The following is a 13,165-nucleotide window of genomic DNA, read 5'->3' as shown; positions in this document are numbered from 1 at the left end:
TAGAATCTTCGAAACATATTCTATGCACTCCATATCCTAAGACAGTAAAAGAACATCCAGATTTTCAGACAGAGTACCAAATAGGTCATTTTAGGGGGGTCTAACCCCTTGCTCATTTTTGACCCAAAAAATCGAGATTTTCGAAATCGAGTTTTTGTGCTTGGGTGGAAGCCTTGGCAATGCTGATTATAAAACTGGAAATCCCAATTGGATCAGACGAATATAACAGGAGATATCGCAGATTGAAAATTGCAATTTTTTGAAAAATGCCATTTCCACGATGAAAATCTAAACGAAGGCAGATAGGCTTTCGAAATTGCTCGCAATAGATTCAGCGTGTTCGAAAACCTATATTTTCATGCCAAACTTTCGAATATCTGACACTGTTTAGGAGAAAATAACTTTTTTTGTTTTTCCACTTTTCATTTTCGAGTTGACTTCGAAGAGCTCTCTGGACTACAATTCTCTATTAAATCATCAACTGTTTGGTTTTCTGGAATCTTCAGAACATATTTTATGCACTCCATATCCTAAGACAGTAATAGAACATCCAGATTTTCAGACAGATTAGCAAATAGGTCATTTTAGGGGGGTCTAACCCCTTGCTCATTTTTGACCCAAAAAATCGAGATTTTCGAAATCGAGTTTTTGTGCTTGGGTGGGAGCCTTGGCAATGCTGATTATAAAACTGGAAATCCCAATTGGATCAGACAAATATAACAGGAGATATCGCAGATTGAAATTTGCAATTTTTTGAAAAATGCCATTTCCAAGATGAAAATCTAAACGAAGGCAGATAGGCTTTCGAAATTGCTCGCAATAGATTCAGCGTGTTCGAAAACCTATATTTTCATGCCAAACTTTTGAATATCTGACACTGTTTAGGAGAAAATAATTTTTTTTGTTTTTCCACTTTTCATTTTCGAGTTGACTTCGAAGAGCTCTCTGGACTACAATTCTCTAAAAAATCATCAACTGTTTGGTTTTCTAGAATCTTCAAAACATATTCTATGCACTCCATACCCTAAGACAGTAATAGAATATCCAGATTTTCAGACAGAGTAGCAAATAGGTCATTTTAGGGGGGTCTAACCCCTTGCTCATTTTTGACCCAAAAAATCGAGATTTTCGAAATCGAGTTTTTGTGCTTGGGTGGAAGCCTTGGCAATGCTGATTATAAAACTGGAAATCCCAATTGGATCAGACAAATATAACAGGAGATATCGCAGATTGAAATTTGCAATTTTTTGAAAAATGCCATTTCCAAGATGAAAATCTAAACGAAGGCAGATAGGCTTTCGAAATTGCTCGCAATAGATTCAGCGTGTTCGAAAACCTATATTTTCATGCCAAACTTTCGAATATCTGACACTGTTTAGGAGAAAATAACTTTTTTTGTTTTTCCACTTTTCATTTTCGAGTTGACTTCGAAGAGCTCTCTGGACTACAATTCTCTATTAAATCATCAACTGTTTGGTTTTCTAGAATCTTCAAAACATATTCTATGCACTCCATATCCTAAGACAGTAATAGAACATCCAGATTTTCAGACAGAGTACCAAATAGGTCATTTTAGGGGGGTCTAACCCCTTGCTCATTTTTGACCCAAAAAATCGAGATTTTCGAAATCGAGTTTTTGTGCTTGGGTGGAAGCCTTGGCAATGCTGATTATAAAACTGGAAATCCAAATTGGATCAGACAAATATAACAGGAGATATCGCAGATTGAAATTTGCAATTTTTTGAAAAATGCCATTTCCAGGATGAAAATCTTAACGAAGGCAGATAGGCTTTCGAAATTGCTCGCAATAGATTCAGCGTGTTCGAAAACCTATATTTTCATGCCAAACTTCCGAATATCTGACACTGTTTAGGAGAAAATAACTTTTTTTGTTTTTCCACTTTTCATTTTCGAGTTGACTTCGAAGAGCTCTCTGGACTACAATTCTCTAATAAATCATCAACTGTTTGGTTTTCTAGAATCTTCAAAACATATTCTATGCACTCCATATCCTAAGACAGTAATAGAACATCCAGATTTTCAGACAGAGTAGCAAATAGGTCATTTTAGGGGGGTCTAACCCCTTACTCATTTTTGACCCAAAAAATCGAGATTTTCGAAATCGAGTTTTTGTGCTTGGGTGGAAGCCTTGGCAATGCTGATTATAAAACTGGAAATCCCAATTGGATCAGACAAATATAACAGGAGATATCGCAGATTGAAATTTGCAATTTTTTGAAAAATGCCATTTCCAGGATGAAAATCTAAACGAAGGCAGATAGGCTTTCGAAATTGCTCGCAATAGATTCAGCGTGTTCAAAAACCTATATTTTCATGCCAAACTTTCGAATATCTGACACTGTTTAGGAGAAAATAACTTTTTTTGTTTTTCCACTTTTCATTTTCGAGTTGACTTCGAAGAGCTCTCTGGCCTACAATTCTCTAATAAATCATCAACTGTTTGGTTTTCTAGAATCTTCGAAACATATTCTATGCACTCCATATCCTAAGACAGTAATAGAACATCCAGATTTTCAGACAGAGTACCAAATAGGTCATTTTAGGGGGGTCTAACCCCTTGCTCATTTTTGACCCAAAAAATCGAGATTTTCGAAATCGAGTTTTTGTGCTTGGGTGGAAGCCTTGGCAAGGCTGATTATAAAACTGGAAATCCCAATTGGATCAGACAAATATAACAGGAGATATCGCAGATTGAAATTTGCAATTTTTTTAAAAATGCCATTTCCAAGATGAAAATCTAAACGAAGGCAGATAGGCTTTCGAAATTGCTCGCAATAGATTCAGCGTGTTCGAAAACCTATATTTTCATCCCAAACTTTCGAATATCTGACACTGTTTAGGAGAAAATAACTTTTTTTGTTTTTCCACTTTTCATTTTCGAGTTGACTTCGAAGAGCTCTCTGGACTACCATTCTCTATTAAATCATCAACTGTTTGGTTTTCTAGAATCTTCAAAACATATTCTATGCACTCCATATCCTAAGACAGTAATAGAACATCCAGATTTTCAGATAGAGTACCAAATAGGTCATTTTAGGGGGGTCTAACCCCTTGCTCATTTTTGACCCAAAAAATCGAGATTTTCGAAATCGAGTTTTTGTGCTTGGGTGGAAGCCTTGGCAATGCTGATTATAAAACTGGAAATCCCAATTGGATCAGACAAATATAACGGGAGATATCGCAGATTGAAATTTGCAATTTTTTTAAAAATGCCATTTCCAAGATGAAAATCTAAACGAAGGCAGATAGGCTTTCGAAATTGCTCGCAATAGATTCAGCGTGTTCGAAAACCTATATTTTCATGCCAAACTTTCGAATATCTGACACTGTTTAGGAGAAAATAACTTTTTTTGTTTTTCCACTTTTCATTTTCGAGTTGACTTCGAAGAGCTCTCTGGACTACAATTCTCTAATAAATCATCAACTGTTTGGTTTTCTAGAATCTTCGAAACATATTCTATGCACTCCATATCCTAAGACAGTAATAGAACATCCAGATTTTCAGACAGAGTACCAAATAGGTCATTTTAGGGGGGTCTAACCCCTTGCTCATTTTTGACCCAAAAAATCGAGATTTTCGAAATCGAGTTTTTGTGCTTGGGTGGAAGCCTTGGCAATGCTGATTATAAAACTGGAAATCCCAATTGGATCAGACAAATATAACAGGAGATATCGCAGATTGAAATTTGCAATTTTTTTAAAAATGCCATTTCCAAGATGAAAATCTAAACGAAGGCAGATAGGCTTTCGAAATTGCTCGCAATAGATTCAGCGTGTTCGAAAACCTATATTTTCATCCCAAACTTTCGAATATCTGACACTGTTTAGGAGAAAATAACTTTTTTTGTTTTTCCACTTTTCATTTTCGAGTTGACTTCGAAGAGCTCTCTGGACTACCATTCTCTATTAAATCATCAACTGTTTGGTTTTCTAGAATCTTCAAAACATATTCTATGCACTCCATATCCTAAGACAGTAATAGAACATCCAGATTTTCAGACAAAGTACCAAATAGGTCATTTTAGGGGGGTCTAACCCCTTGCTCATTTTTGACCCAAAAAATCGAGATTTTCGAAATCGAGTTTTTGTGCTTGGGTGGAAGCCTTGGCAATGCTGATTATAAAACTGGAAATCCCAATTGGATCAGACGAATATAACAGGAGATATCGCAGATTGAAAATTGCAATTTTTTGAAAAATGCCATTTCCACGATGAAAATCTAAACGAAGGCAGATAGGCTTTCGAAATTGCTCGCAATAGATTCAGCGTGTTCGAAAACCTATATTTTCATGCCAAACTTTCGAATATCTGACACTGTTTAGGAGAAAATAACTTTTTTTGTTTTTCCACTTTTCATTTTCGAGTTGACTTCGAAGAGCTCTCTGGACTACAATTCTCTATTAAATCATCAACTGTTTGGTTTTCTGGAATCTTCAGAACATATTCTATGCACTCCATATCCTAAGACAGTAATAGAACATCCAGATTTTCAGACAGATTAGCAAATAGGTCATTTTAGGGGGGTCTAACCCCTTGCTCATTTTTGACCCAAAAAATCGAGATTTTCGAAATCGAGTTTTTGTGCTTGGGTGGGAGCCTTGGCAATGCTGATTATAAAACTGGAAATCCCAATTGGATCAGACAAATATAACAGGAGATATCGCAGATTGAAATTTGCAATTTTTTGAAAAATGCCATTTCCAAGATGAAAATCTAAACGAAGGCAGATAGGCTTTCGAAATTGCTCGCAATAGATTCAGCGTGTTCGAAAACCTATATTTTCATGCCAAACTTTTGAATATCTGACACTGTTTAGGAGAAAATAATTTTTTTTGTTTTTCCACTTTTCATTTTCGAGTTGACTTCGAAGAGCTCTCTGGACTACAATTCTCTAAAAAATCATCAACTGTTTGGTTTTCTAGAATCTTCAAAACATATTCTATGCACTCCATACCCTAAGACAGTAATAGAATATCCAGATTTTCAGACAGAGTAGCAAATAGGTCATTTTAGGGGGGTCTAACCCCTTGCTCATTTTTGACCCAAAAAATCGAGATTTTCGAAATCGAGTTTTTGTGCTTGGGTGGAAGCCTTGGCAATGCTGATTATAAAACTGGAAATCCCAATTGGATCAGACAAATATAACAGGAGATATCGCAGATTGAAATTTGCAATTTTTTGAAAAATGCCATTTCCAAGATGAAAATCTAAACGAAGGCAGATAGGCTTTCGAAATTGCTCGCAATAGATTCAGCGTGTTCGAAAACCTATATTTTCATGCCAAACTTTCGAATATCTGACACTGTTTAGGAGAAAATAACTTTTTTTGTTTTTCCACTTTTCATTTTCGAGTTGACTTCGAAGAGCTCTCTGGACTACCATTCTCTATTAAATCATCAACTGTTTGGTTTTCTAGAATCTTCAAAACATATTCTATGCACTCCATATCCTAAGACAGTAATAGAACATCCAGATTTTCAGACAGAGTACCAAATAGGTCATTTTAGGGGGGTCTAACCCCTTGCTCATTTTTGACCCAAAAAATCGAGATTTTCGAAATCGAGTTTTTGTGCTTGGGTGGAAGCCTTGGCAATGCTGATTATAAAACTGGAAATCCCAATTGGATCAGACAAATATAACAGGAGATATCGCAGATTGAAATTTGCAATTTTTTGAAAAATGCCATTTCCAGGATGAAAATCTTAACGAAGGCAGATAGGCTTTCGAAATTGCTCGCAATAGATTCAGCGTGTTCGAAAACCTATATTTTCATGCCAAACTTCCGAATATCTGACACTGTTTAGGAGAAAATAATTTTTTTTGTTTTTCCACTTTTCATTTTCGAGTTGACTTCGAAGAGCTCTCTGGACTACAATTCTCTATTAAATCATCAACTGTTTGGTTTTCTGGAATCTTCAAAACATATTCTATGCACTCCATATCCTAAGACAGTAATAGAACATCCAGATTTTCAGACAGAGTACCAAATAGGTCATTTTAGGGGGGTCTAACCCCTTGCTCATTTTTGACCCAAAAAATCGAGATTTTCGAAATCGAGTTTTTGTGCTTGGGTGGAAGCCTTGGCAATGCTGATTATAAAACTGGAAATCCCAATTGGATCAGACAAATATAACAGGAGATATCGCAGATTGAAATTTGCAATTTTTTCAAAAATGCCATTTCCAAGATGAAAATCTAAACGAAGGCAGATAGGCTTTCGAAATTGCTCGCAATAGATTCAGCGTGTTCGAAAACCTATATTTTCATCCCAAACTTTCGAATATCTGACACTGTTTAGGAGAAAATAACTTTTTTTGTTTTTCCACTTTTCATTTTCGAGTTGACTTCGAAGAGCTCTCTGGACTACCATTCTCTATTAAATCATCAACTGTTTGGTTTTCTAGAATCTTCAAAACATATTCTATGCACTCCATATCCTAAGACAGTAATAGAACATCCAGATTTTCAGATAGAGTACCAAATAGGTCATTTTAGGGGGGTCTAACCCCTTGCTCATTTTTGACCCAAAAAATCGAGATTTTCGAAATCGAGTTTTTGTGCTTGGGTGGAAGCCTTGGCAATGCTGATTATAAAACTGGAAATCCCAATTGGATCAGACAAATATAACGGGAGATATCGCAGATTGAAATTTGCAATTTTTTGAAAAATGCCATTTCCAGGATGAAAATCTAAACGAAGGCAGATAGGCTTTCGAAATTGCTCGCAATAGATTCAGCGTGTTCGAAAACCTATATTTTCATGCCAAACTTTCGAATATCTGACACTGTTTAGGAGAAAATAACTTTTTTTGTTTTTCCACTTTTCATTTTCGAGTTGACTTCGAAGAGCTCTCTGGACTACAATTCTCTAATAAATCATCAACTGTTTGGTTTTCTAGAATCTTCGAAACATATTCTATGCACTCAATATCCTAAGACAGTAATAGAACATCCAGATTTTCAGACAGAGTACCAAATAGGTCATTTTAGGGGGGTCTAACCCCTTGCTCATTTTTGACCCAAAAAATCGAGATTTTCGAAATCAAGTTTTTGTGCTTGGGTGGAAGCCTTGGCAATGCTGATTATAAAACTGGAAATCCCAATTGGATCAGACGAATATAACAGGAGATATCGCAGATTGAAATTTGCAATTTTTTGAAAAATGCCATTTCCAAGATGAAAATCTAAACGAAGGCAGATAGGCTTTCGAAATTGCTCGCAATAGATTCAGAGTGTTCAAAAACCTATATTTTCATGCCAAACTTTTGAATATCTGACACTGTTTAGGAGAAAATAATTTTTTTTGTTTTTCCACTTTTCATTTTCGAGTTCACTTCGAAGAGCTCTCTGGACTACAATTCTCTAATAAATCATCAACTGTTTGGTTTTCTAGAATCTTCAAAACATATTCTATGCACTCCATATCCTAAGACAGTAATAGAACATCCAGATTTTCAGACAGAGTACCAAATAGGTCATTTTAGAGGGGTCTAACCCCTTGCTCATTTTTGACCCAAAAAATCGAGATTTTCGAAATCGAGTTTTTGTGCTTGGGTGGAAGCCTTGGCAATGCTGATTATAAAACTGGAAATCCCAATTGGATCAGACAAATATAACAGGAGATATCGCAGATTGAAATTTGCAATTTTTTGAAAAATGCCATTTCCAAGATGAAAATCTAAACGAAGGCAGATAGGCTTTCGAAATTGCTTGCAATAGATTCAGCGTGTTCGAAAACCTATATTTTCATGCCAAACTTCTGAATATCTGACACTGTTTAGGAGAAAATAATTTTTTTTGTTTTTCCACTTTTCATTTTCGAGTTGACTTCGAAGAGCTCTCTGGACTACAATTCTCCAATAAATCATCAACTGTTTGGTTTTCTAGAATCTTCAAAACATATTCTATGCACTCCATATCCTAAGACAGTAATAGAACATCCAGATTTTCAGAGAGTGTAGCAAATAGGTCGTTTCAGGGGGGTCTAACCCCTTGCTCATTTTTGACCCAAAAAATCGAGATTTTCGAATTCGAGTTTTTGTGCTTGGGTGAAAGCCTTGGCAATGCTGAATATAAAACTGGAAATCCCAATTGGATCAGACAAATGTAACAGGAGATATCGCAGATTAGAGAAATTTCCTTGACTAAAACCCCAACGTGCAACTTTTCAGCACAAAATTTCGATTAGTTCTCCACAATCGTCTAATGGGCCATCGCGGCGAATCACCCTGTATAATTCAGATGAATGAACACTACGCAACAACGTCACAAAATCGGGGGAAACAAGGAAAATGTGGAGCTGATGAATCAGTATAAAATTTCACGGCGTTTTTCTGCGGGCGCTCATACTGCCTATCGATTTTGTCCATATCCTGTTTATTCTCCTGATGGGACAGTTAATTTGGAGAGATGCCTTCCGGTGCGCGACCTTATAACCTTTTCGCGCCTTTTTTATGAGGAAATTTGACGTCCGCGCCCGGTCGAAAATTATGAGCGGATAGTGTTCCTGCGATCTCGCCCACGAGTTGCTCTCGCCCGGGCGGTGGCTGCATCTTGCGGCCACCCACGCGATTTTGGAACACCTGCCGACGCCGGCAGCGGCTTCAGCGGATACCGCCCCAGCGGGAAACACGTTGCCTCGTTCTGTTTCTTTTTTTTTAAGGGTAACCTCTCAACTGCACCCTCGAAAGAAAGTTTAATAACCTCTACAGACAAGACTCTTCCATCTCTCTGTGATTTTTAGCATTCGGTAGGTATACAGGGTGAATTTTTGACTCGTACAAAAATTTTAACAGTAGATTCTTGGGGTCAAAAGAAACACTTTTTTCTTATACCATTTTTTCTGATTCGGCCCTGATAAAAAGATATGACCCTTTTAAGTTTTCATAGTGACCTGTGCCATCCCTGGAAAAACGGAAATACCTTCAAAATAACGAGCTTAATCTGTGACACTACACATCCGTGAATCTTTTAAACATACAGGTGTCCCACTAGTGCCTCAGCGGACGATATAACTGTAGCGGTCAAAGTTTGGAAAACTTTTTGATGCAGACTTGAATTACTCCAAGAATAGCACAACCTAAAAATATGTTCGAATATAACGGGTTTCCCACAAAAGAGGAATAGAGGCTGACTTTTCAGTATAGTAGTGTTTTTCAATTCTCTGGAACTTGCTGCATGCTTTTTTATACTTTACACATATTTTCCTTCAACAGTTTCCGAAATATTTGTTATTTTCCAAAAAAAATGATACCTGTGGAGGTTATGTTATTTAATTATAATTCACGAACCCTTGCATAAACCAGTAACAGCTTTACATGGTTTTGAAAGAATCATAGCCAGCTACAATGAAGCATCTCCAGCATATGAAGTGCCCACAAAAAGACTATCAACAAAACGAATTTCAAATCGATTTAACTTTATTTTTTCAAATGTAATGCATATGATTTTTTTCATCTTCAAAGTAACTATTCATTTTACACCACTTTTGTCAAGTAGATGACATGCATATGATGAAAAAAAAAATCATTGAAAAAATGAAGATAAATCGATTTAAATTTCGTCATGTTGACAGTCTTTTCGTGGACACTTCATATGCTGGAGATGCTTTATTATAGCTGGCTATGATTCTTTGAAATCTTGTCTTTCAATCCATGTAAAGATGTTATTGGTATGTGCCAGGTTTCGTGAATTATAATTGAATCACATAGCCTCTACAGGTATCATTTTTCTGGCAAAATAACAAATATTTCGAAAACTGTTGAAGGAAAATATGTGGTAAGTATACAAGAGCCTGCAGAAAGTTCCAGAGAATTGAAAAACACTACTGAATATAGTATGTCCCATTTGAAAAATTAAAATCAACCTCCATTCCTCTTTTGTGGGACACCCGATATACTCGAAAATATTTTTAGGTTGTGCTATTCTTGGAGTAATTCAAGTTTGCATCAAACAATTTTGCCAAACTTGGACCGCTACAGAATTTCTTCATCTTCAAATCAAAGTCATAATGGTGTTGTATCAACAATATCTTCACCTACTCATACCAAAGATCCAGGAGGCAAGTGCCTCCTCGGTAGTTACGCCACTGACCTAATCCTTCGACGTTCATCCTGAAAATGTGTCAATAAATGTAGATAAATAAAACTTCACATTCAATTTTTGTACTTTTATATTTGTCGTTTATAAATTCTTATATAAAGTACATTTTCCGTTTTATAAATTCAAATAAACCAAGAACATTATAAAATTGAATTAGTTTTCTACTATTCGTTTAAACTGTTTTAAATATTTTCATATCATACGGAAACAAATAGTTTTCCTAGTCCAACATTTAATGTACTATGTTGAAAACAATTGTTCTGTAAAGAATCAATAACGAATACGCTGATGTATTCTCGAAATGAGGAATTGTTTTAAAACAATCTGACTGCCAAAAATGCAGCAGGAAAGGCAGTTTTATCAACCACCAAGGCGTAAGCACGGTACTGGCGTATAATTTTTTCTTCATTCTGAACTCTACAATGAGGGAAATTTCCTCGTTAGAATTATTACACACAATCATCATACTTTTTTGTTGGTACCAAAAGCTGTATGAAATATAGATTGTATACCCAGCATCTCTCGAATCAAACAAAACCATAATTTTCAAATGAAGAGAAAGTTAAAAAAAAAACAGAAGAATAATTCTCCGATTTTGAAAAAATTTAGAGATTATTTGATAACTATTTTGATTTGTTTCCTCGGTATTTTTCAATGCATAAATGTTTATGAGAGTTTAACATTTCAAGCTTGAATTCATACCTACAGGTGGCCCATCTAAAAAGAACAAAAGTCAATTAATAAAGATCTGACGACAAGCTTCAATCATTGGCGTAGATTATGGAAAGACTCTGGAAAACAATGAAACAATTTGAAGAATTGTGATGAGATGCCAAAGAAAGTGATTTTTCTTATTCTTCGCGACACTACGATGGTAACCGCGGCAACGTTGAACCTTCCGGCCTTTTCATTCTAGTAGGCCGAGGGCTGATTTTATTGAGGTGTGCTGCCTCGCGTAGGGAAGTCAGGCCGGGCGCGCTCAGATCTGGAGACGGCAAGTAGCCATCAGCCACCCCTTTCCGTCACGCGAAACGCGAGGACATCTGAAATCACTGGCGGCGTTGTCACATCTATCTATTTATCCGCAAATCTGACTAATTTAGTGGGGCAGCGAGAAATATATCTATGTGTAAATTCTCCTCAATGGGTATTTGGAGGTAGAGTCGCGGTATGTCAGGGTTTCGGATGTATTCGGACTCATCAACCTTTTTTTTAAGGATTCTCGTGAGGAACGTTTATTTTTCAGTTTTGACTCGGTGTTTCTACGTCGTTGAGGGTAAAATCGGGTCGTGAACGTGTTCCGAACGGAACAATCTCCCTCGCGCTTCGGCAACTTGAAGCGGACAAGTTCATACTATACGATAGACCCGCAATGCGATGTAAAATGTGTAAACTTGCGGGGGGAAGGGTGGTTGTCCGGGTCGCCCGGCCATTGACTCCCTCAGGATGCGCTCCTGTTATGGCACACTGCCCCAGTTTTCCCGATTTCCGAGCGCGGAACGGGGACAGAGATTTCGTTTCCGTACAACCTTCTCGGGGCGTACACGCCCACCCCGAGGACCGGAAACCGCGCTTGAAGACTTTCGCGTTTATCCGGGTAGGTTTAACGGTCGAGGACCTGGATGAATTTTGGGATTGTTTCGGTTTGTTCTTGTTTGGCATGAAGCGGTAATGGATGATTCCGATTGCACGAAATGTGTTATATTTTATCAGGGGAATGAAGGGGACGTAACCAAAGCGCCACTATAAAAGTACAGGGTGGGCAAAATTCGTTGTCTATTGCGGGGATCTCAAGAACTATAGCAGCTAGAAAAAAACGGATGATACATTTCCTGGCTGTTCTTCAGAGAAACAAAGAATGGTGAAAACCGCAGCCTCCTACAATTCTTCGTTTTTGAGTTATTAGCAAAAAATCACATTTTGACGAATTCAAAAAGTTCTCGTAACTTTTTTGTCTTTGAAGTTACGGATTTGGAACTTAATCTTCTTAGGCACTTTTATACGTATAATCTACTGGCAAAAGATTTTTTTCAATCAAAAATAACAAATTCAGTAAAATTTCGCATTTAAAAGAACGAAAGGTCGCCTAATGATTGAAAAAGAAAAATTATTTTGAGCTAGTCAGTGGATTATGCGTAAAAAACTACCTGTAGAAGGTTTGAGTTTTAGGTTTGTAACTTCAAAGACATAAAAGTTGTGAAAACTTTTCGAAATCATCGAAATGTCATTTTTTGCTAACAACTCAAAAACCAAGAATCGTTGTAGGCTACGGTTTTCACCATTCTCTGTTTCTCTGAAAAAAAACATGGAAATGTGTCATCCGTTTTCTTGTGAAAACCGCAGCCTCCTACGATAATTCGTTTTTGAGTTTGACAATTTCGTGAAGTTATCATAACTTTTTCGCCTTTGAAGTTACAAATCTGAAACTTGAACCTTCTACGGATACTTTTTACGCAGAATCCACTGATGAGCTCAAAATATTTTTTCATTTCGAATCATTAGGTGAACTTTCATTTTTTTGAATGCAAACTTTTATTGAATTTTTTATTTTTGAATTAGAAAAAAATCTTTTTTCAGTAGATTTTACGTATGAAAGTGCCTAAGAATGTTCAAGTTTCAGATCTGTAACTTCGAAGACAAAAAAGTAATGATAACTTATCGGAATCGTCAAAATCTCAATTTTTGTTTATAACTCAGAATCTAAAAATGATAGGTCGATTCTGTTTTCAGATTTAGATTAGTCATGAAAAAAGAGCTAGAGATTGTATCATCCGTTTTCTTCTAGCTGCTATAATTCTCGAGATCCCCTCAGTAGACAACGAATTTGGCCCACCCTGTACTCTTGGTTATAAAGGTCTTTGACTCGTACAAATATTTCATCAGTAGATTCTTGAGGTCAACAGAAACACTTTTTTCCCTTACCATTTTTTCCGAACCGGCTCTGTTTGAAAGATACAGGCTGTTGAAAAACCATAAAAAAAATGCTATTTTTATCGAATAAAATGAATTTCGGAATATAGTTTTTCATTTATCTGATAAATCTT

This window comes from Coccinella septempunctata, chromosome 5, assembly GCF_907165205.1.
Source record: "Coccinella septempunctata chromosome 5, icCocSept1.1, whole genome shotgun sequence".
Lineage (NCBI taxonomy): Eukaryota > Metazoa > Arthropoda > Insecta > Coleoptera > Coccinellidae > Coccinella > Coccinella septempunctata.
Note: the sequence above shows the minus strand (reverse complement) of the source record.